Source organism: Heliangelus exortis, chromosome 9 (assembly GCF_036169615.1).
Source record: "Heliangelus exortis chromosome 9, bHelExo1.hap1, whole genome shotgun sequence".
NCBI lineage: Eukaryota > Metazoa > Chordata > Aves > Apodiformes > Trochilidae > Heliangelus > Heliangelus exortis.
The window spans coordinates 3,230,125-3,254,640 of NC_092430.1; positions in this window are offsets into that span (position 1 = coordinate 3,230,125).

A 24,516-nucleotide genomic window follows, 5' to 3' on the forward strand; every position below is an offset into this window, starting at 1 on the left:
CTGCTACATTTCTTCAGTCTCCATTGGAAAAATGAGTTATCAACTATTTTAATAAAAACCCATTCCCACAGCTGCATTCAAAGGAATGCTGCTGCTTCATGGCTATATCACTAATCTAATTAATTATCACTCTAATTAATTGGTATGTTGTGCCAGCACAAATGGCAGAACAGCTCATACTTTGATTCTTGCCTGTCCATCCTCCAAGACTATCAGTGGATCATAAACTTAATTTCTTTCTTAAAATTCCATTATTCTTTGAATGAAACACACTGAATCAGTGTAATGTGATTTCACTTAGTTTATCCACCTGCTCTGTTACACATTAAAGGATTTAAGGATTTAGTTGCACCTAACATTTAGAAGTGTACCTGTGCCTGTTCAGAAAAATCTTGAGCACACTGTGACAAGTATTTATCTTTTGTTTAGCTCTGTACTTAACATTTTCTGCAAAGGTATAAGTCAGTCATGTTACTTCAGTCCTTTAATGTAAGCTTGGACACCAGAACTGACTGTAAGTAAAACAGCTCTAGAATAATTTACTTTAACATCCCTTAGAAATCAATGGATACAGAGTTACCTATGTAATTGTGCCTTATATATAAACTTCTGCATCCTGAGCTCTGTTTTTTAGCATCCTAATTTGTGACAGTATTTCAGACAAGTTTATAATTATCCCCATTAACACTTAGTTGCCCACTTACAGAGGGCCATGTCTCAAGTATTATCCTGAGCAGAGGTCTGCTCAAGCCACCACAGCAAAACCAACCAGGAACAAAATCTGCATGGGATGTTCCATATTTTACTCAAATGTCTTGGGATTGATACGACCTGCTGCCACTTCCCTAATTCCAGAAATGATTGTGAAGATGACACTTCTAATTGTGATGGTTAAAATGGGGGATGTGCTCTTTGGTACTGCCTGGCCATGCAGGGAGAGTCACCACTACCAAGTTTTTCCTTCTTGCCTGCCTCAAAAGTTCTGTATGTAGCCTTGCAGGTAATTTCTGTGATATCATCACTTATTAATATTTCCTCAACATATATATGATGATAATTAGAGCTGGCCACAGAATCTCACCCCCCAAAAATAAGCCTTCTCTCCACTGAACTAAAAAAGAAAACTCATTTGTTTGAGCATTAGTAATTAAAGCTTATTGGTAAACTTAAGTACAATATACAATTTAAAATAAATGGAGCATTTTGATCTGGTTCAGCTAGCATCAAAAATACCTGCAATATTTAATGATCTTCAGATTTAACTTGCATATGGAAAAGAACAAATAAAACATCTTGAAGTGAATGACACACAGCTAACTGCCAAAAATTAAAATCAAGGCAGCTGCTTTACTATGAAGTTTTCAACTAGATGGAAGACTTTGCTTCTATACCAAATAAAAGCAGAGAAATAATTTTTTTTTAAATAGGATAGTTCATATTTTAGTCAACATAATCTTAAGTACTGTCACAGAAAACCAGCTATATAGTTCTCTCTACAGTTTCACCACAAGTATTTTTATCTCCATATTAGATTTTAATCTAGTGACTCATTTTTAGATAAGTGTTATTTTAAAAAGTGGTTATTCTCCTCTTGTTTACACCAATATAATTACACAGTAATAAATTTTATATCACACTGAGTGAGAAAAGCTTGTCAAGTTTATTAGTTCTCTACTCAGTGGAGCCATCTACACTTCTTTCATAAAATCTGTGCATATTTTTACAAAGACTTTTGACATGTTTATATTCAGAGAGCTATGGACACCCAAGCTATAGGAAACAAAATCCCAATGGATGAGCCATGCTGCTCTTATCCATTAATCTTCTGTCACTTTAAAATGCACAGCTACTAGCCAGGTGCTAGGATACTCTATTATTTTAACAAATGGATTAATAAGTGATCAAGGGAAACACCTACATGCCCCACCTATATTTAGTTGCACCTCAGAGGATTCATCAGGAATCTCTCTAGAACATCCAGAATTCTCAGTAGACCAAAGCTTCCCTTGGGTAATTCTCAAATACCCCCAACACCAGCCAGAGTATCTGGTTCCTCTCAGCATGCTAAATACACAGAAAATCACAGTAATTACAAGGTGAAAAAAACAGGAGTGCCAGAAGACTGACACCTTGTTTTCACATTTACTCTGGTTTTATGGCCAGATTCATGGATACTTCACTACTGAACTTTTTAACATCATTTATCAGCCTATTTTTAATTACTCCTCCATTCTCTCTGGAAGAAACAACAGTACCTGGTATCAACCTTACAAAGAAAAATACTGTTTTTATCTTGCCAGACACTCAACCAAATACACTATGAGAGCCTGTGATTCTGCATCACTGTCTTAAGGGAGTTCCCTCAAAAAAGCTGCTTTTCTACTTGAGGCTTCAAGCATAGAGTAATTTTTTTGGCTCATGACAATTGATTTTAGGTTGAGTCTGCTTAAGGGAATCATTTATCATAATACTCTGATTTCCAGGTGCATGAGACCTGTGCTATTAATTGCAACAGTATTGGCCACTCACTCCATTGCAACCAACCCAAAAATGTGGTGAAACACAGCATGCAAAATATCACTTAATGCAGAAATGTTACAGTTTCTAACTCTCTCACTACCCTTCAGCTTTTTGACTTGGGCCAATTCACTCAACTTGAGCAGTTCCATACCTGACTTATGAATCCCACAGCAATTTCTCCCTGCTAGAGCTCCCACATAGCCCCTTCAGCATTAAAAATCAGCAGAGCATGCTTGTTCATTCTGCAAGGAACAGACTAGAGTGTGATTCACACTCACAATGAAAATGTTGAGAGAGGAGCTAAACACTGTTGCACCCAATTAAGCTATTTTCAGGGCAAAGCTAAAAATACAGTTGAAATACATTTTGTCAGCTGCTCCCAGTGAGAACAGCTGGGAACAACCCTCCAGCAGCTCTCTGAAAAAGAAGCAAAACCTGGGGCATCATCCCAGCCAGATGCTCACCAGCTGGGATTTTCTTCACATTGGCAGGAACATGGAGCTCTGTAGCCTCCTTGTGCAGACAGACACATCCCAAACCAGAATTAAGTTGAAGTCAAGAGATGTCATGTTTTGGATCCTTCCCTAAGTCTAAAATAACAGTTCAGTGCCTTATTCTAGACATCTCTCCATTCTCCAGTGCTTTCTCCCTGTTCACCTTCCTCTTCTGCCCTCCCATCATCTGCATCTCTCCCTGCACTATCAGAACAGTAAGGCTGCAAATTTTACCAGCAGAAACAAACAAAAATCCCCAGATTCAGCTTGCAAAAACCTTATCTTTAATTGTTCACAAGAGGAGGTATCAGCAGTAATAAGCAATTCTCCAGCAATCTCAAGAACAGCAAGTGTGTTGTGTGCTGTGCATGCACACACATTTATTTCCATATTGGGCAGAGACTTCCTGAACAATAGATTATTTTCAGTTTTCCCATGCTGCACAGCTTGGATTTGATCAGTTACAGAAAAGTGGATAAAATACCTGTGTTGAATATTTGTCTGCTGGTTTAGTTCATTCCAGTGGTTCAGGGGAATAGTGTGGTTTCCTAGACATTACTTGCATCAAATTGCTTCTCAATTGGTCTGATGTCATACAGAGTTAATGTGCTCATAATGAATAATTCACTAGGGAAGAATATTTTTCAACTATAATAAGCCATTTTTAAGACAGTAACAGCACTGGTTTAGGCTTTTCAGTATCTCTGCACAGTTGGGTATTTTTTTTGCTACTGAGGCATCAGCAAGCCAAGAGAAAACTGTTGCAAGATGACAAAACACTGACCTCAATATAATCAGCCTGTGGGTTTCTGGTTTGAAAACTAAACCCTCCTGGTAGGCTCCTAAGAATTGAAGGTAGAGACTTCCAGTCATGGGCCTCTGTGCATGAAACCCTGGCATTCATAAAAACCAGTCTACTAATGCAAATCCCAGCTCTGCTTTTCCATTGCTGGAAACCCAGAAACACAGATTTGGCCTTCCTGATTCTGAAAACAGCTCTTTTCCTTGTGAAAGAACTCATAAGGTGTTCTCAGGAGCCTCTGTGATAAAGGTTCTTCCACATGATGAGCACAAACCTTTCATCACAGCTCACTTTGACTTGAAACAGACAATGTCTGCATTGAAAAGAGATTAAAAGCTACATTTCTCAGCTTGTACTTAACATGCTAATTCTGACATGGCAACATCCAATTATAATACCTGGCAAATTGTTTAGGCTGACCATCTTTAAAGGTCCTCCTCAGACCCATACAAGTTCTTCAAATCAAGCACTTCATTCAGACTGGATTTGTATCAGTGCAAAACATAGAAAAAAAGCATTAATGAATTACACAAAATGCTAACTTGAATAAAAGCTAATTACTTTTTCCTGCCATGACTTGCAAGGACATTTAGGAAAATTCACTAACAGATCCCACTGACCATTATCTGATAGTTTCTGGGTCAAAAGTTTTAAGAAGTGGACACTAAGAGTTGAGTGGAATAAATCAGACTGCTTGCACCATAAAGCTCAAATGCCCTCTCCAAATTCCAGCAAAATTCCAGTACCTGCCATTACTCTAAAGAAGCATATTTTTTTTAGAAAGGACAACAGAAGGACAAAATTGCCCTTAAGACAAATTTCTCAGCAAAAGACTCATGTAACAAATTTCTAAACAGCACTTGGGAATTAGGAACAGCTTATATCAAGTAAGCACTCTTTCAGTCTTTTTTGAACCAAGTTTAATACTTTTTCTGTCAAGTTGATAGCAGAGCTAGTCAGATCACAAAAAACAAGTTTAAATCTCTCATATTGGCTGTCTCAGATGTTTAATTGAAGTTGATGGCTAGTTGCAAGCATATTAATCACTTCTGAGTTTGGACTTAATATATTATTATTCGATGTTAAAACATACTTGTTCCAAAAAGAAGAGGCTTAATTTCTACAAATATATTGATCTGGCTGCCATAAATAACAGAAAAAACCAGATTTTACAAGTCAGTAACATAGCAAAGTACTGCATACTGCAGGAACCCTGGAGAAATTTTGCATCTCAATGAACAAATAAATTCTTTGCAGCCACAAAAAATTCTTTGCAGTGTTCCAGCAGTAACAGTCTAAAGTGCTTGGAATTCTACATCCACAATGTGGATGTTTTCAAATCATTCTGCCCTTTGGAGCAAAGATCCTTCCTGGAAATTGAAACCCCATAGTACAAAATATATATTTATAAAAAATTCTATTCTGTATCCAGATTTTTATTTAACACTATCAGCTTGGACATCTCAAAACATCAGAAGGGTAAAAGGAAGGTTAGAGTATAAGGATGTCAAAGGGAAAATTATAAGAGCATTTTTATTTGGCTTAATTTTTTTTTTTCTCATCTCTATTATGAATACATCTGTCTCTGAATAATCCAGCCACTTTCTCATCAACTTCTCTGCAAATCATGGGTAAATTGATAATTCATGAGTAAGTAGAGCTTGCAGGTTTGAATGGCTCAATGTATCCAAAGGCATCCAAATCAAGGAAATATTTGGGTACATTTAAGTCTTACCAACTGCAACTTGATGGGCAATTCACCCACCCTGCTGTATACAGTCAACCTATCAGGATTCCAGACACCTTCAGATATATACCCAGGGCAATCAGGATATTGTTTTTCTCTGAATATTATTTATCAGGTGAACGTAGCTAGTATGCCAGGAGGTGCCTGTCAGGCAGAGGAAAAGTGTAATATTTTCATATCAAAACAATCAAACCATTTAGGCAAAAAAGAAGCCATTTAAATTGTGTAGAATAGACTACAACACCAAGCATATAACACACAAGAAATCCTAATTTAGATGCTAATTAGCCCAAATGTAAGAATTTCAGGGTTAATTAAGCAACATATCCCTCCCACAATTTTATCTGCTGCAGACAGGTGAGGGGAGATAAATCTCACCACTAGAAATTATCCACCCACCACAATGAGAAGTTCTGATAAACATTTTTGAAAAGCAATTTAATTTTGAGTCCTGTATAGGATGGCTTCTGCATTTAGATTACATCCATTTTTATTGTTGAATAAGAAATAGCAATTGATCAAGCAAGCAAGTCACTTCAAAGCTATGTAATAAATACTTCTCCTGCAACACCGTTATTAAAATAAAACATATTTCTAATCAATGACAAGCAAGGAACTCAATTTTAAATTAAATCCTTATTTCTAACAGGGTCTGACTACAGTTTGATTCAGTAAATTGTTAGATGCCAATTTTCTTTTCTTTCCCTCAGGTTCTCAGTTGTCCTGTTCTTTGCCCCAGCTACATGGAAAGCAACACTCTCTGCTTCAACTCGGGCAAATATTTTGTTGGTTAATGGTAAAAGAAGCCAATGTGGGGATGATTGCTCTACTTAATCAATTCTTTGGGAACTGGAAGAATTCCATGAAGATAAATTTATAGCAGTTTTCCATGTGATAATTGATTCTACAACACTCAACAGCTCTTTTAACCATAACATCTGAAGAACCTCCAGAAGTTTTTGTGCTGGGAGCAGACCTCAGGAGCATCTTTCTAGCTGAAAAGTCTCTATTTTTACTAGCTCAGGACCAAAAAATTAAAAGAGCCAGTCAGGAAATCTTCTTCTACACCTTGGTGTCATCCAATAGTATAAAATAACCAATCAGAAAAAGGCTCAGAAAAAAATTTTATAGGCATATAGATCCAGCTGGTATCTGAGAGTCAGGTACTTCAGTATTTTTAAAATTAAGGTCCAGAACCTTAGTTATTTTCTTCAGCTGCTTTAGTACTATTTTATCAGCACTCTAAATCCCTAAGGAAAAAAAACCAACTAAAAACCCTGATTAAGAACACCCAGAATGCTAGGCAGGATTTTCTGATTAGTTGAACTTTGCTATTTAAGTGGAAACTGCCGAATTTGGCCTAGGAATGATAGAGGCCTAGACTAGGGATATATTGGGCATTTTACAGGAAGTCAAAGAAAATACCTGATCTATTTCCATTCAAGGAAAATCTCTAAATTAGCAAGCCAGCTCAGTGCTTCCAGTGCAAAAGCTATTGTAGCAGGTATGTCAAGGTCTCAGGTTAAAAAAAGCTACCCAGAGACAATAGCTAACTCTCCAAAGATCATTCTGTAGGAAAAAAAAGGAACATTTGGCCTTGATAAGGTCTAAATCCAAACTCTTAACAAGGTATTTTGACCTTGCCACTCTCCTGTATCAAAGCAGATAAGATACGAAAAAAAATTAATTTCCCTGGCAAAGATGAAACAGTCACTGAGGGTTGCAAAAAGTCACACTGAAGTTGTTCCTTTAGATGCAAAAATCACTCTTCTGTGCCTATTGGGGTAAAATATTTTACTTTCATATCTAAATGAGGTATGATGAAAACATATCAGAACAGAGTTAAGGACATAGTTCAGCCCCACGAATCTTTTGAATGATTTTGAGAATCCATGATGTGGCTTCTAGCAGAAAGTACAAGTTCTGGTAAAAAAAAAACCAAACCCAATATCATCTCGTGCAAAAAGGTCACAGAACTGAATCTCCCATAACTGGTGGTGCAGAACAGTTTTGGTTCAGGCTATTTCCCCATGGTTACAGGCAGTAACAAAAGCAATTTGTAGGATTCTTCTGAATCCTTCTCACTGGATAAGGAACTGGCTGGGAGAGATGGGATCAATCAGTGGCTCAGTGTCCAAATGGAGACACGAGGGTCAGTACTGGTCTGAGTACTGATGTGTCATGGACAGTGGAATCAAATGCACCCTCAGCAAGTTTGCTGGTGACACCCAAGTGTCTGGTGAAGTCAGATGCTAGAGGAAAGGGATGGATGGCATCCAGAGGGACCTGGCCAGGCTTGAGAAGTAGGCTCGTGCAAACTGCATGAAGTCCAACAAGTCCAAGTGCAAGGTTCTGCACCTGGAGGGAGGCAATCCCATGCAGGAATACAGGCTGGGAGGAGAAAAGAATAGCAGACAGCCCTGAGGAGAAGGATTTGGGGGAGTGGACCAGAAACATAACATGAATAAGTTTCTGGGCACTTGCAGCCAACCGGGTCCTGGGCTGCATCAAAAGCAACATCAGCAGCTGGTTGTGGGATGGGAATCTCCCCCTCTTCTCTGCCCTTGTGAGACCCCACCTGGAGCACTGCAACCAGTTCTGAAGTCCCCAGAATAAGAAGGACACAGAGCTCCTGGAATGTGTCTAGAGGAAAGCCACTAAAATGAGAGGGCTGGAGCAGCTCCCTGTGAAGCCAGGCTAAAGGTCTGAGGTGAGCTTAGAGCAACCTTCCAGTATCTGAAGGGGCCAACAAGAAAGCTGGAGGAGGGACTTGGACACAGGTGTGTGGTGAGAGGATAAGGGGAAATGGTTAAAAACTTGAAGAGGGGAGATGCAGGTTGGACATTAGGAAGAAATTATTTAATGTGAGGGTGCTGAGCCCCTGGCAGAGGTTGCCCAGAGAAGCTGTGGCTGCCCCATCCCTGGCAGTGTCTTAGCCTAGGTTGGATGGGGCTTGGAGCAACCTGGGCTGGTGGGAGGTGTCCCTGACCATGCAGGGGGTTGGAACTGGATGAGCTTTTAAAGTCCCTTCCAACCTAAACCATTCTCTGATTCTGTGAATCCCTTGGCGTTACTATTAGTAAAATGCACATTCCCTAGAACAGAGCTTCAGGAATGACAGAGAAACTTTGCTTCCTTGAATATAAAACCAAACACTACCTGGTATTAAAATATAGAAAAACTCACACAAGCTCCTACTCTGCAAACCTTAGAAATAAGTCATCCTCAGATCTTATCTGCATGCTCAGAGTGGCTTTTCTAAACCTCTGTTTATCACTCAGATGACAACCAGATGCCTCAGAATGGCAGCAGCAATATTCCTGTCTCTCCTCTAAAAATGAAATGTAAAAATAGAATGAAGTGTCCTACCTCTGTTTAACAAGAAGAAAAGGTGTAAAAAAATCACAGTTTCTAAGGTCATACAAGGTAAGTCTAAAGACTCAATTTAAGTGCATGGTGCCCCTGGAAAGGGAGGGCTGTTACTGTAGCAAAACCTCAACCCTTTTGACATTTGAGCACTAAACCCCATGCTAATCTCACTGCAAAAGTATCTTCCAGTAATTAAACATTCATAATACAGGCCTGATGAGCTGCTCATAATGACAAATAGTCTGCAATACAGCACACCATGCTTGCCAAACATCAGGCAGTTTCTTTTTAGGTTAATAAAACTTTTCCTACCATAAAAAGCATCTCCCACTCCTAACAGGTCGTCTGCATCAGTATTTACTAAAGGAAACAGTTGAAAAGATCCCCACAAATAAACAAAATCCAAGCCACTCTCTTTAAAGAGCAAAAAATGAAATTGTCCATCTCTGCTGCAGCACCTTTTTTGTGCTGTGAAATCAGTAACTAGCAGTAAGGTTTTATCTGATTTTCAGAAGCCAGACACACACAGCATGCTTACAGAGATGTAAATAAACTTAGTTAAAGTTCTGTATTAATTTGAAAATGTCATCTTAGGGTGGACATTTAAATGTGTTCTGCTTTATTTAACAATTTTGGGTTTCCTTCCCAAAGCCACAGGTGTTCAGGACAGATAATTTTAAGAATCATTTGGCCAATTTATAATGGATATGAACCACCTGTAATAAAGGGGAAACATTACCAGGTATTTTGGAGTACTACACAGCATGAACCTTGCCATGGAGAAAGAAGCCAATTGAGATTTTAAATCTAAGAGCAGCTTAATTCACTTATGATTTCTGCATAACAGTTATTAAATCTTCATTTATAATGGAGACTTCGACACCTAATGGGAAATTTTATAGATTCTATATTCCAGCCTAGGAATCAATATAATGTAATGCAATATAATGTCATGCACAGGCAATGAATCACTGGCTTTTCTTGCAGCTGAAATTTATCAGCATTCTGACAGCTTCAAGCCACACAGTGGATTCCATTAAACTGGGATAAATGTTTTCCTTCCTTAGAGCTCTCCAGATCCAGTAAAAACTGTTAAAAACCCAATAATTACTCTTGCAGCCAACAATATCTTAGTCTAAGCAAAGAAATTCTCTGCTTTTGGTGGAACTGTCATTAATCATGACAAATTCTCTCATTAGCCCCATAAATGTTGGATGCTCTCCAGAATCCTCACTATAAACATAATACCTTTGATTATGAAGAAACAATCCTGTCTTTATTAAGACAATCTTTTCTATAATTTCACCAAGAAGGAGAAGAATTATGAGTTAAATGCAAACGCCACAAATAGCCAAAGTATACCCTAATATTCTAGTTTTTTAAGCTTCATAACACTTAAAATTCTGAGAAGCAACCTGTATTGTGAAAATGAGAACACCTTTGTTCTAGTAGGCTAGAAACTAAGTAAGAAGTTTAGGGGGTTTTGTAAAGCAGCTGCTTCATCTTGGCTGCAAATATATATTAAAAAAAACCCCATCAGGTGTTCTCTGCAAAACCCAACTGTATTAGCACAAGAAGTATTTCAGGTACATAAAGAATTCTGTGCAGTCTAACTCCTATTTGAAGCTTCTCCCTGACCTCTACAATATCAGGGCTTTTTCACAGCTGAACTTCTAGAGGTTTAAGGAGCAGACTTGAGTTTTCCAACTTTCTTAGCTGCTCACACCTTTTATTGCTTGTTACTCTGTGTCCCAACCACTGCTTCTTGGCCTGCTGAAAATAAATTTCACTTAACACAGAATCACAGAATGTTTGGGTTGGAAGAGACCTCCAAGCTCCTCCAGTCCAACCTTTGACCAACACCATCATCTAACTACTAAACCATGGCCTTAAGGACCAGCTCCAAATGTTTTTAAATGCCTCCAGGGATGGTGACTCCACCACTGCCCTGAACAAAGCATCAAACATTTTGCTAAATTATTCTGCAGCTGGCCATGATATGTGGCCACAGAGCCTTTGCAAAGCACTACACCTACACTTGAGGCTGTTAAGCTACACCCAGAAAACTCACTTGACACACCCCAAGTACAGAAAGACACCTAAAACAACAAGGAACAGTTTTACTCCAGAGGGGCTGGGCTGTAACCAACCACTGCTTCTTCACAGCATGAATGTGCTTCAAGGTAAACTATGCAAACCAAATTATTTTTAGGGCATATAACCAGAGGGTACACTGGTTTGGGTCAAGAACCATTAATTAATGACTGTAAAAATATCCTAACAAAATCAGAATGGAATCATTATGACCTTAAAAAGCCAAAATTAACAGGCTTTTTTTTTTTCTTGGACCCCCCCCCCCAGATTTCTTCATCTAACAAGCTTTTGCTGGCAGTGTTTCACAGGGAGTAAAAGAAGTTTAATGTCAGAAAAAGTTATCTATATCAACTGCAAAACTATAGCTTTAACAACTACAGAACTATAGCTTAATATTCCTGATATAAGTTCAATAATAAATTTGAAAATCAATTTTATAATTACACACATGATTAAAATAGCTCCAGCTTTATCATCCTGGTGAGATAATTAAAGTATTTAGAAATTACACCTACTCCAAAGCTCAGTCAGTAAAAATAACTTTAATCACAATCAAAGCCTTTTCTGCCTCAAAGAAAAAAAGTCTACTTTCCACATAACAGCTTTTTTTTTGTAGCTTCCCATTCATTTCCCTCAGACAGTGATTAGAATAAGCCTTGACAGTTGTTGGAGAGAACACATTAGGAATGATTTTACATAGATGTAAAGCAATCTATATCCCATTCCTGGCACTCAGAAATGTCTTCAGATGACCTTTTATTCCCCAAGCCCACTTTTCCATGTTTCTCAGAAAAGCTCTCTTCCCAGAAACATCTACCCTCAAGGCATTTTCCTCTACATTTACATTGAAGCTGTGAACTTCACAATGAAGTATATTACAAGCAAGAATTTGTAGTACAACTACCAGAATTTGCTGCTCTTGTACTCTCAAATAATGATTTAATAGTATTGCAAACAAATATCCTCAACACTGCTTTTGTGAGGATTCTCTCCTTTCCCCCCCTGTATAAGAAAGATATGCATGGAACATCATCTAAGACACCTACAAGACTCTGATCATTGATAAGTCTTAGAAAAATTCCAGAAAATTCCAGCAATGAAGCCACACTGGATGCAAGAGCAGATGAGACTTTATTGCAGTTTCCAAGGGAAAGAAGACTAGTATTTCATCTACTCTGAAGTTAAAAAAAATAAATGTAATAAATTTATTCCCCTGGCTTTCAATTTTATTCTTCTTTACAATGTCAGCTCCTTGGATTTTTTAAAATTTAATTTCTGACCTAAGAAAGAATTTGCTAATATTTATACCATACTAGAATATAAAGGTAAAAGCAAAATCACAGCTTTGTTATACTGAGAAAAAACACCCTAACCCACCACTTCCTAAAGAATTAAGATGGAAAAAATTTAAGGTTTTACATACTATCTTGGTGATAGATGCTCTCTGTTATTCCCCCCTGCCCTGCCAGGGTGAGATGAAAAAGGGGAAAAAAGCGAAACTTTAATGCTGGAAGAAATACCAGGGCAGGTTTCATGCAGCAGTAATAATGAATTACATATAAAATCTGTAAATATGGAAATAGCAAATTTTTATTTGCTAATTACTTCCCAAACAGAGAAATCCCACATGACAGTTCACAAAAACCCTGGAGAAACCAAGATGTTCCTACCTTGGAAAGCAGAAAACGACCAATTTCACTGAATGATGTTGTTCTCCAGGGAGAAAACACAGACTGGCAACCCCAAAAAGACAAACCCAGCTCACACCCCAACCACAGAAACCCACTGAGTGTTCCCTTGGGAGCCATTTTATACTGAGCACCATGGGAATTGACCCCCTGTAATTGATCCTCACCACACCCATCCCCTCCTCACTGCCCCATCAGCAGCCTGGCAGGAGGTGCTGGTGTCTATCCTGGTCCTCTCAAAGTGGGACACTGTATTTCACTTTAGCTCTGCCATGTTCTAAATCAAAATAATCTCTATGAAAAGGCTTAAAAGTTGGCAAACATTTCTGTGACTAAAACCCAAAGCTCAGAGAAAGCTGCACCCACTCAAAGCCACAGTGAATCACTTCTTGGTTTTTCTTGCCATTTCAATGTGAAGCTGAGCTCATTTAAACACGAGTTAATGAAAAATTGTCTTGATTATTACTAATTGCAAATTCCTGGCAATTTTGTTGGCCCTCAAGGCAAGGTTTCCCAGCTGAGAATGCTGTTCTTAAATTTCCTGCCACAAATCCATTATGGAAAGTCAGCACCAAGCCATGCTGAGGTCAAACTGGCCAAGCCTCTCAGTCTAGCATTTTTTTTTATCACTCTGTCAAAACAGACTAAATCTTCAGCAAAATGTTCCCAAGAATTGGGGACAGGGCCTGAAACAGGCAGCCTCTTGCTTTGCAGAAAATCGACAAGGACAGTGGGAAACCTGCTTAAGCTTTCAAACAAGAGATTATTTGCTGTATGATCTTGCTGGGAAACCTGTTTACAAGCACAGAACCCATAAGTATTTTAATTAATAAATAATAATTAGTTGCTAATTTACTGAATAAATACTAAATTAAAAATACCTTGGAAATACAAAACTATCTATTACTTGCTAGCCACTCAAGTAAGACTGGGATCACCTTTGAGGACCTGGATATTCTGCAAGAAGTAGTGAAAATGCTGAAGCAAATACTGTATTAATTCTACAGCCCAAGCCTGTGAGTATTTAAAAATCTTTTTCCTTCAAAGTTTCAAATTCAAGTGGTTAAAACAAAGCCCTAGGTGTGTCCTTTTCAAACATGTAAGATTCTATTATGCCAAGTCAAATCCCAATTAATATTTTACACTACATAGAGCTTCTACAAAAAAGGCTGAAATACTCACTGAGGGTTTGCAGTCTGATGCCACATGATTCAGAAGCTCAGCTCCCATTAGGGGGATGGAATCAGGTTCCTATTCCTCATAGGTTCAGTTTGAATTTAAAATAATTATATAGTACATTGGCACAGAAAAAACACACGTTCTTTAACTGAGGCAACTCTGTTTTAAAACTGAGTTTTATAATATAGATTCACCATCTAAATATAGTTCCACCAAACCCAGTTTTAGGTTATTTAAAAAATGCTGGAGAACCTTTCCTGAGGAAAAAAGGCATTTATTTATGACTAGCTCATTCTAAAATACTTTCAGCTGCATCTGGGTTTCAACAGCTGTGAATTTTCAAGCTAGATCTACCACAATTCTGATGAAACAAAGACAGGTTTTTCTTCTTCCAGACTTATAATCAGTTCCCAGACTTCATTAATCAGCAAAACAGGAGGGAAATTTAATTGTGGGAAAGGAAGCATCAGGGTAGATTACATCAAACTTGCTATTTGTAGGACCATTTACTCTCCTTTCTGTACCTTTGGGGGAAACATTATGGGTGATGCACAGACCCCTAGTTCTCCCTAGAGCATCCCTACTTTTCCTCCACCTCACTGACTTTCAGAAGCCTAAAATAAATTCCATTTACTGTTTTGCAGAGAATACATTGCTTTTTACTCTTTGGAGTCTGATACTTTTGTTCGTCATCGATGGGTTTTTAATTTTTCATTCTTTATTTTAGGTAGCCTAAAAATAGATTTAAGAGATTCTATAACAAGGCAGCCACAAAAAATGCTGCAAAGCTCAAGCTGTAGGGAGTTACAGAGGTTATAACAGCAGGGACCTAACCAGTCTTGCAAAAGCTCCTAATCATTTCCTCAGCTGTGCCCTGACTGGACCCAGACTTCTATTACCATAGAGTAAGTGAGAAGGATTTAAACTAAATTAGATTTAAATCATTTTACCACTTTTAAACAAATTTAAACCATTTAAAATTTAAATCATTTAAAATTTAAACCATTTAAACCAGATTTAAACCATTCCATCCCATACAAACCTTTAATGAATATGGGATGCTGCAAGAGGGATATTCAGCTCTCAGTATTAAAGTTCCAGTTTAAGAAGGGAAGAGTCTTCCTGTGTTTTCTTTGCAATGAATGGGAAAAGGGGGAGTTTTCTGTAGGTTTGCTTTGAACCTTTTCCTATCTCCACCCTCTTCTTTCCAGCAAGTTTCTGCATTTCCCCACTGCCTTCACAGTCAACTTGACCCCTGTAAATAGTAAGATTAAGGGGGGGAAAACAACATTTTGCCCAGCTTGGAATAAAACCCTATATGAGCTCCAAGATCCTGCAGTAGTGCAAGGATTCCTCTGACCCCAAATAATGATAACCATATCTTTTTTTCAGAAGTGTCCTGATTACAACTTCATTACTGACTAAAGACTTGTGCTTTGGTGATTATCATTCCAATGAAGCCAAAAGAAAAATAATTTCTGAAAGCTAGACTGGGTTTGAGAAGGACAGTACAGTGAAATCAGGATGATGTGGTCTTACACATTTACCTAAACTCCAACCAGCAACTAGTGACTTACTGGACCAGAATTTGGTCATTTAATTAAGGTTGTGTTATAAAAACTGAGTAGTTAGGTTAAATGGCAGTATTCAAGCAAGGGCATTTAAATTCCCACTCTGTGATCTGAGAGAGTGCAATTTTTTCATGTAGAAAAGAAATTCTGTAGAAGAATCCTCCACATACACTGAATTCTGACCTGCTGCATCCCCCCTCCTGCAGACAAAAATATCAAAGCTAAGGCTTTTCTCCCTTGCTACAGAATGAAGCTCCTCTGGAGTGACAGTCAGAAACGTGGTTGCCTTCCTTAGGCTATAATACAATTAAAGCTATTAAAAAAAAAAGAAATATTTTACTCTTTTTTTCCATTTAATGTGTGGCTTCTTTTTTTTCCTGTACCCACTTGGAGACTATAGAGCACATCTATTCTTCTGTAGACATGGTGGGATGGTCTGTACATTTAATTCTTGGTCTTGCAAATTTCTGAGCATGCCAGGTCTAATAAACCCTACAAATATTTCTCTGATGTACCCATTTGGCTACAGTTACACAGCATCTGCTAAACTGAAATGACATTACTAGGGAATCCACCTATAAGCTTTACTCCAACTGCACCAATGTGTACAGTAATCATATCCAGAGCATCTTTTATATGCTCCAGTTCATGGGTATCCTGCCTGGAAAATTTATGGATATTGGTTTCTGCCATGAAACTGCAGATTTCTGGCAATTTTAACTTTTGTTGTGAAGCAACTTAAAGGTAATAAAATGTACTCGGTGATTTTAGCACCTATGTTCAGAACACACAAATTATGATCTAAAACTGAAGTTAGGAAGAAATGTATGCAATTAGGAGGGTCCAAATGCTCAGTCTGAAGCAGGGATAAGGAGCTTGGGAGCCAGACAAATGGCTGAGCTCTAGGGAATGAAGCAGGTTTATTTTTTGAATTTTCAAACGACTACAGAATGTGTAAATGAGTGCCAGATATGTCAGAAAGGCATGTGGGGTGCCTAGCAAGGAAGAGGTTTACTACCTCTATAATTATGTGTTTGTACAATTTCAGAAACTAAATCTATTATTCATAAATGTGCAGTAATGTAATCTTAATATATGCTGTAAATGGTGGCTAGGCTGCAAACCTTAGAAAAATGTAATTTGTGTTGATTTAGAGGCCCTAAACATCTAAAATACCCTTTAAGAGCTATTACATGACATATATTATTTGGTGCTCTTGCATGTAGAAACACTCCTAAAATTTTGAGTTATTCTGATGATGTGAGCTTTTTACCTGTCTACTATGCTATGTTGTACCAGGAATAGTAAAATTAAAAAGTTGTACTTTAGCACTGCCTACAAAAACACAAAATGTAAAAAGGCAGCATTTTATTACTGCTTTTTTCTAGATTCTATTGATCTCTTCTTAACATTTAGCAGGGGGTTTAGCAGCCATTTGTCATATGCCTTTAAAATGAGTGCAGGAATTCAGTAATGCATCAGGGAATTTCCTTTTCTAATGTCACTTAGCTAATTTGCTCAAATGTGAGAATTAATGGCAATCCAGCTGCACATTCTTAATGGCCTAATCATTAATTTGCACGGGAGTTACACCAGTAATAATTAGAGAGAACTCATTTGTTAATAATGTGGGGGCAGTGAGCACATCTTTAAAATAATACTCCAATTACCAGTCATTAAGTGAGATTTTCCAGAAATGCATAACAGGGGTGGCTGCTGCTGTCATTCAGAAGTGTTGCAGGTGACATCTTCTGCTCCAGAAAGAGGAAGAAAATAAAGAGTGTAAGTGTGAACCCCTCCTCTGGAGAGGAGTGACCCAAACAGGTGACCAAAATTAACCAAATGATGCATTCCACCCCCATGCAAACTCAGTATAAATTGGAGGGTTGAGGGAAGATAAGCTTCATTTGTCCTTGGCTGTGATGGAGAGAGGACTTTCTCTGGAAGTTTGGGATATTAGAAGACTGCACTAACACTTGTAAATAATTGAGAGTTCATCTCTGGTAAGTCCATTTTTAATTAAGACTTTTAGAATCCATACTAAAGGTGTTTCTAAAAAGGGAAGTACCCATGTGAACACTTGCTGTTTCAGTGTTTGTACTGAAAAAAACATGAGCTGGAGGGCTAAAATTTGGCTAAGATACTAGAGGAAGAAATAATAGAGAAAAGCCATAAATGTTGGTCAGTAGCTGGAGGAAACTGGGGTCTGAATTAAGCAAAAATGTACTGCCTTGAACTACTTCAGAGTAGCATCTTTACAGTGAAACTGTTCCCCTGTGCATTACTTACTCTTTAAACCCTGGAGGAAGTTCCAAGGACTCAGCTAGGTGTGAAGAGGCACTACCTGAGCTAAGCTACCTGTGCTGGAATTAGAATTACACAAAGAATGGGTGCAAACTGGAACACAGGAAATTTAATTTAAACACAAAAAAACCCTTTTTTACTTGGAAGGTGATAAAGTACTGACTGGCCAGGCTGCCCATGGAGGTTGTGGAATCCCCTTCTCTGGAGACATGGAAATCCCACCTGGATGCAATCTGTGTGGTGTGCTCTGGGCATCTCTGCTTTAGCAGGGGACTTGGACTGGATCATTTCTAGAAGTCCCCTTCCTGCTATTCTGTAAGTTTATTGAGAAAATAGTGATTTTTCACATGTTTTTCATCCAAGAGAGAGGTGGTAGTATCCAAGTACCTTAGTGCTGACCACCATGCCTTTTATTGCCCATTTTCTTCTGCCTTTTAGATGTGAGAAGGAAGTAGAGAAAATTTTTCTGCTAGGGTTAACTCACTGCTGGAGAAAAGCACTTGGGAGAAGAGGCTCCCTTCTTGCATCAGTCCCATGATTGTTGTGTTTGGCATGAAGGCAGTATTGAAAATAATTTTGTTTCCTGGCTGATTAGCAATTGCATCATTAAAAAGAAGTACATCCTGGAAGTGGACTGCATTCCTGGAGGAGTTTTAGGCAAAACTGTGGTGAGGATGAGTGAATGCCTTTCTATAGTAACCACCTATAACTCCTCCTCATGCCATCTGGCGACATGTTTGCAGTTAGATTCTGGTGTACTTAATGGAAAAATAAGGGAAAAATTGAGAAAGAAGTGTTGGATGTAAGGCTATTTTCTGCCCACTGAGCCTTTGAAAATTATGTGTAGCATCCAAGGTCAAAGCAAAGGTGACTTGGTATCTATCCATATCCACCTCCTATGGAAATTCACAGCCTTAAGGTGAAGCTTTAGTGTCTTGGTGTTGATCTCTTAGGAAGCTTGTTGGTGAACATTAGTTTTCACTGCTAGATTCAATGCAGGAAACCAGGTTTCCAGCTCCAGCAAGTTTATGGATGTTAACTACAGGGCAACATTGCTCTAAGAATAGTTTTGATGATTCAGAATAAGCTATTTAGGACCACTGTAAAAGATGAGCATCCTTTAATCTGCAAGTCACAACTGAGTGTGTAGAGATGTTATTTAGGCAAAGTCATGGAAGATAAAAAAAAAAAAAAAGAAGCATTTTATATTAACAATCTTTTATAGCAACAGAAGGAAGTTATGGTAGTGCCAAAAAGCATCTTTTGAATCTGTAAACCTTATGTGGCAACAGGGGAAAAAAGGGCATGCAGTGAAGTTATGAAAAACTACTTGTTCCTGGTTAAAGCTGTTCATAGTGTTAGGTTCTCATATCCTCTTCTCTCCAGATGACATGTTCCTAGTTTATAATCTAACTTCAGATAGGCATTGATACTTAGAGTTGTTATTATTCCTGTACTGGTTTAGTTCTGTTATACCCATTCTTAAATAACTGGTAAGTCTTAAGATTTGCTTCATGAATTTATACAGAAAATATTATTTTGTCAATTTATTCTGCTTTGCTCTCAATCCCTCACAGCCTTTTTCAAATCACTACTTTGAATAGTGTATGTTCCAAAATAAGCCCATCTGGGACCCCACAAGTTAACTTTTATAATGAAAAATTGCTTTCCTTCCTACTTTGTTGCTTATCTTTTAGTTAGGGATTAATGCTTGAAGGCTGTTGCCTCTTATCTGCAACAGATATACTTTTGTAAGAGCCTTTAAGATGCCTTGACACAACTCTTGGAAAATCTGAGTTTGCTTTTAACATGGCCCCCATACTGTCAGATTTCAAAAAAACCCAAAACCAATGGGCTTTATTTCCTTCCTTTGGCCTCTTTTTTCAAAGTTAGTTCAACCAAGATAGAAAACATAATGACTATACAGAATTTTATAGAGTCTTGTGTCAGCATTCAGAGTAGGTGGTAGGGCAGGGAATGTTACCCTTAAACTACATGTATCTTATCTAACCCTGAACAAAAGCACCCACAACTCAACTGACCATCTTTCCTTTTACCCCTTACTATTATGATTTACAGCTTTGGTTTTCCTAGCACTTTTTCTTGGGGCATCTTGCTAGTTGTATTCTCCCATCTGTGGCACCTGTGTACCCCAGGGAGGGCTTTTTTCTGGGCTACTAGTTACTTGGGGTTTTAATTTGCCAGCTGCCTTGCTGTAAAGCTCCAAGAATAGCTCCCAAAAAGCTTTTGAGAAACACTAATGTAGAAGAAACACCTGCTTTCAATATGGTATTTGCTGTGCAAGCTGAATAACCAGAGTTAATTCAAGGTTGTTAGGGAAAGTCAGAGCAGTTCTGTTATCAGAACATGGAGCCATAGGTAGTAGTTATGCTGAGCCTTAATAAAAATTATTGTGTTTTTTGAGAGACTTACTCAGGTTGTCAATCCAGCAGAATCCCAAGACGTAAAAAATAATCACTCAAAAAGTTTCTTTTTGTCCCCTTTGTAGCCTGAGGTCTTAAGCTATCTGCAAAGGACTGGATCTGATCCTCATTAGCACCAGACTTTAGCTGTAAGCTGAAATCTAGTTTAAATGCCTGGGTAATGCAACTGGATGAAGAAAGCAAGGCATTTGAAGCTTATTTAAAAATAGTATTGACTCAGGTTTATCACTCTGGATTTCAATCTATTAGGTCATGTTATCAGAATTGTCATGCTGAGCATGTCTTCCCATTTTTGGTGTCATGTTCTCTTTTCCTGGAGACTCCAAAGGCTGCCTTTGTCTGCTCTGGGTTGGAAAAATCAGTTTTGAGGTATCTCAAATATATCTCTGTGTATCTAAATAGATATACAATATATATTATATCTCTATGTATGTATATCTAATATATATATATATAGTATATATATTAATATAGCCCTATTTTGAGAATCTGTGAACATCCTCACAGTAGTTTATCACAAGTCTCAAATCATCATCAGCTCCTCTGTCTGATCTTCTTTCTCTGAGAGAGGGGCCAGAAGGCTGAGCTTGCCTGCATGCTCTATTCTCCCAAATCTTCTGTCATATAACTGGCCAAAGCTCTGCTCACTTCCCTTACTCATGTCATGAAGAGATACCAGACTGTGACATTATCTTGTCACATAAAAAAGAAATAGCATCATCAAATACAGAGCAGCTGGGCATGAGCCTTTAAGGTCTTCCACAGCCTTGCCCAGTGTCACACAAGAGGAAAACAGATTGTCACTTCAAAGACAAACCTTTAACTGGAAAGATATAATAATATACCTTCTGGCAAAAGAGGATTTCTTTGTGTTTTGCAATGAATCTTGATACTGGCAGATGGTTTTCTGCAGAAGAATTGATGATACATCTTTTTTGGGAAAAAAAAAATGATTTGCTTACATGCAAGACCAGCATGTTCATTTGCCCTTGGAGGTAAATAAGGAACCAACCTCTTTGATACAGAGCTATTTTTGTCTTCCTCTGAGCACTGCTTATCGTGCATTATGCATGTTAAATAAAAAAATGCTGTCAGCAGATACAACCAGCCATTAACCTTAAGTATTTCCTATTGAAAGACCCTACCTGTAGTCAGTTCCTTCAATTATGGAGGACAGAGGCTTTAGGTCATTTGTTGATTATGTCAGAGACCTGCTCCTGAAGTGGTATTGCAGTTTCTTGCCTCCTGCTCTGTATATATGGGATGTGTTTTGGTCAGGGTTCTTCTCATCTTAGTGGGGCAATCAATTTTTGCAGTATCACTTTTTTTTTCATAATATGGCTATGAGAAGAGGACTTGTACATAAGGCACCAGATGAAGTAGCAGAGGGAATAAATTTGCACCCTCAGGTAGAGAGCCCCTTGCAGAGAGGGGACAGTGGACACTCAATGCATATTTTCCTCTGGGCAGTAGAAATATCTGCTTTGTAAGGCTAATGGGGATATCTGAGTATTTCTAAGGCCATAAAGTTTAACTTTACTTTAGAAAGACTTTCATATAGGCTGATATCCAAACTACTTTCTGTGGGAGAGGATGGGTGTCCAGAGAGGAAGGAATGAGCAGTTAGAGAACTTGATCTGTCTCAGCATCTGTTGCCTAGGTTTTGAAAATACTGCTACTTCTAATTAGAGTGATCTATCTGCATTTGTTTCCCAGCATTTTACCTTGCATTCACTACATTCATGGTGTAGACTGGCAAGATATTTAGCAAGTCCTGACAGAATTGTGGTTGTTTGATGTAAACATTTCCTGCCAATATGTTAAATAGCTTACATTTGTCAAAGTCAATTCATCCTGGTCTCTTCCTGTCTGGATCAGCACCAGCCAAGAGTCTGTACCTGTGGGAATGAACAGTTAGTCTGTGGGAACTCTTATTTTCTGTATTTACAGAAAATATCTACTACATTTCTGCTTCTTTGTTGAAAGCATGCATTTATAAATTTAAAGGGGAAAAAAAGCCCCCTTCTGCTAGGATTTAGAATATTTTAGTATAATTCTGGCATTTTAAATTTTTGCTTGGTACACCTTTTGGCATGTCAGCAGTGTCTGTTTGGTGGCTCTGACTTGCACCAGCTGGCAAGTTGAGACATTTGTTAGTGCAGGAATATTTTTCTCCAAACTGCTTGTGTAAAAATTTCATACAGTTTTGCCTTCCAAGATACTGTATCTATGCACATGAAATGTGAAGAGGCCCTTTAGTGTGTTTGAGAAGGGACATTTTGGTAAATTCCTTGCGCTAGATTTTTAGGCAGTATAACCTGGAAGACCTACCAATTCAGATCAGTTTAAAGCTGTCCAGAGCTCATTTTAAGGGGCAGCACATTTCAAAGTGGCTGATTTCCAGGATAATATGCTTTGAGTCTTCACTGTGTAAAGTGGATGGGTTTTCTATTTACATTGAGCAGTTGCATTCACTTTCAGGATTATCTTGAAGTCAATGCATGTATATTGTGGGTTATCAGACTCGTAGATTCATAGAATTGGCTGGGTTGGGAGGGACCTCAGAGATCATCAAGTCCAACCCTTGATCCACTCCCCCCGTGGTTCCCAGCCCATGGCACTGAGTGCCACATCCAGGCTCTTTTGAAATATCTCCAGGGATGGAGAACCCACCCCTTCCCTGGGCAGCCCATTCCAATGTCTGATCACCCTCTTCAGAAAGAAATTCTTTCTAATGTCCAACCTAAACCTCCCCTGGCACAACTTGAGACCTCTTGTGCCCTCTTGTCTTGCTGAGAGTTGCCTGGGAAAAGAGCCCAACCCCTCCCTGGCTCCAACCTCCTTTCAGGGAGTTGTAGAGAGTGATGAGGTCTCCCCTGAGCCTCCTCTTCTCCAGCCTCAACACCCCCAGCTCCCTCAGCCTCACCTCACAGGACTTGTGCTGGATCCCTTCCCAGCCTCCTTGCTCTTCTCTGGACCTGCTCCAGCACCTCAATCTCCTTCCTGAGCTGAGGGGCCCAGAACTGGACACAGGACTCAAGCTGTGGCCTCCCCAGGGCTGAGCACAGGGGCAGAATCCCTTCCCTGGACCTGCTGGCCACGCTCTTCCTGAGCCAGCCCAGGATGCCATTGGCCTTCTTGGCCACCTGGGCACACTGCTGCCTCCTCTTCAGCTTCCTGGCAATCCAGACTCCCAGCTCCCTTTCTGCCTGGCTGCTCTCAGCCACTCTGTGCCCAGCCTGGAGCTCCCCATGGGGTTCTTGTGGCCAAAGTGCAGGACCCGGCACTTGGCCTTCTTGAACCTCATCCCGTTGGGATCAGCCCAACTCTCCGGTCTCTCCAGGTCCCTCTGCAGAGCCCTCCTGCCTTCCAGCTGATCAACACTCCCCCCCAGCTTAGTGTTATCTGCAGATTTGCTGATGATGGACTCAATCCCCTCATCTCAATCCTCACTAAAGATATTAAACAGAACCGGGCCCAACACTGATCCCTGGGGGACACCACGGCCGCCATTTTGATGCAGCCCCGTTCAGCACCACTCTCTGGGCCCGGCCCTCCAGCCAGTTCCTAACCCAGCACAGATGCCCCTGTCCAAGCTGTGGCCTGACAGCTTTTTCAGGAGAATGCTGTGGGAGACGGTGCCAAAGGCCTTGCTGAAGTCCAGGTAGAGCACATCCACAGCCTTCCCCTCATCCCCCAGGCAGTCACCTGATGATAAAAGGAGCTCAGGTTGGTCAGACAGGACCTTCCCTTCCTAACCCCGTGCTGGCTGGGTCTGATCCCTTGTCCATCCTGCAGGTGCTGTGTGATTGCCCCCAGGATGAGCTGCTCCATAACCCTGCCAGGCACTGAGGTCAGGCTGACGGGCCTGGAGTTTCCCGGGTTCTCCTTCCCGCCCTTTTTGTGGATTGGCGTGACATTCCCCAACTTCCAGTCATCTGGGATGTCCCAGGTGAGCCAGGACTGTTGGTAGATGACAGAGAGGGGCTTGGAGAGCTCTTCTGCCAGCTCCCTCATCACCCTTGGGTGGATCCCATGTGGATCCATAAATTTGTGGGGATCCAAGCAGCTCAGTAGGTCACTGACTGTTTCCTTCTGGATTACAGAGGGGCTGTTCAGATTCTTATTTCTTTGTACATGCTGCAGAAACCAGCTGTCCTCAGGACAACCTGTCTTACTGTTGAAAACTGAGGCAAAGAAGGTGTTAAATACCTCAGCCTTTTCTTCATCTTTGATAATTGTATTCCCACCCATGTCCAGTAGAGAATGGAGGTTTTCCTTGCCCCTCCTTATGCTACTGATGT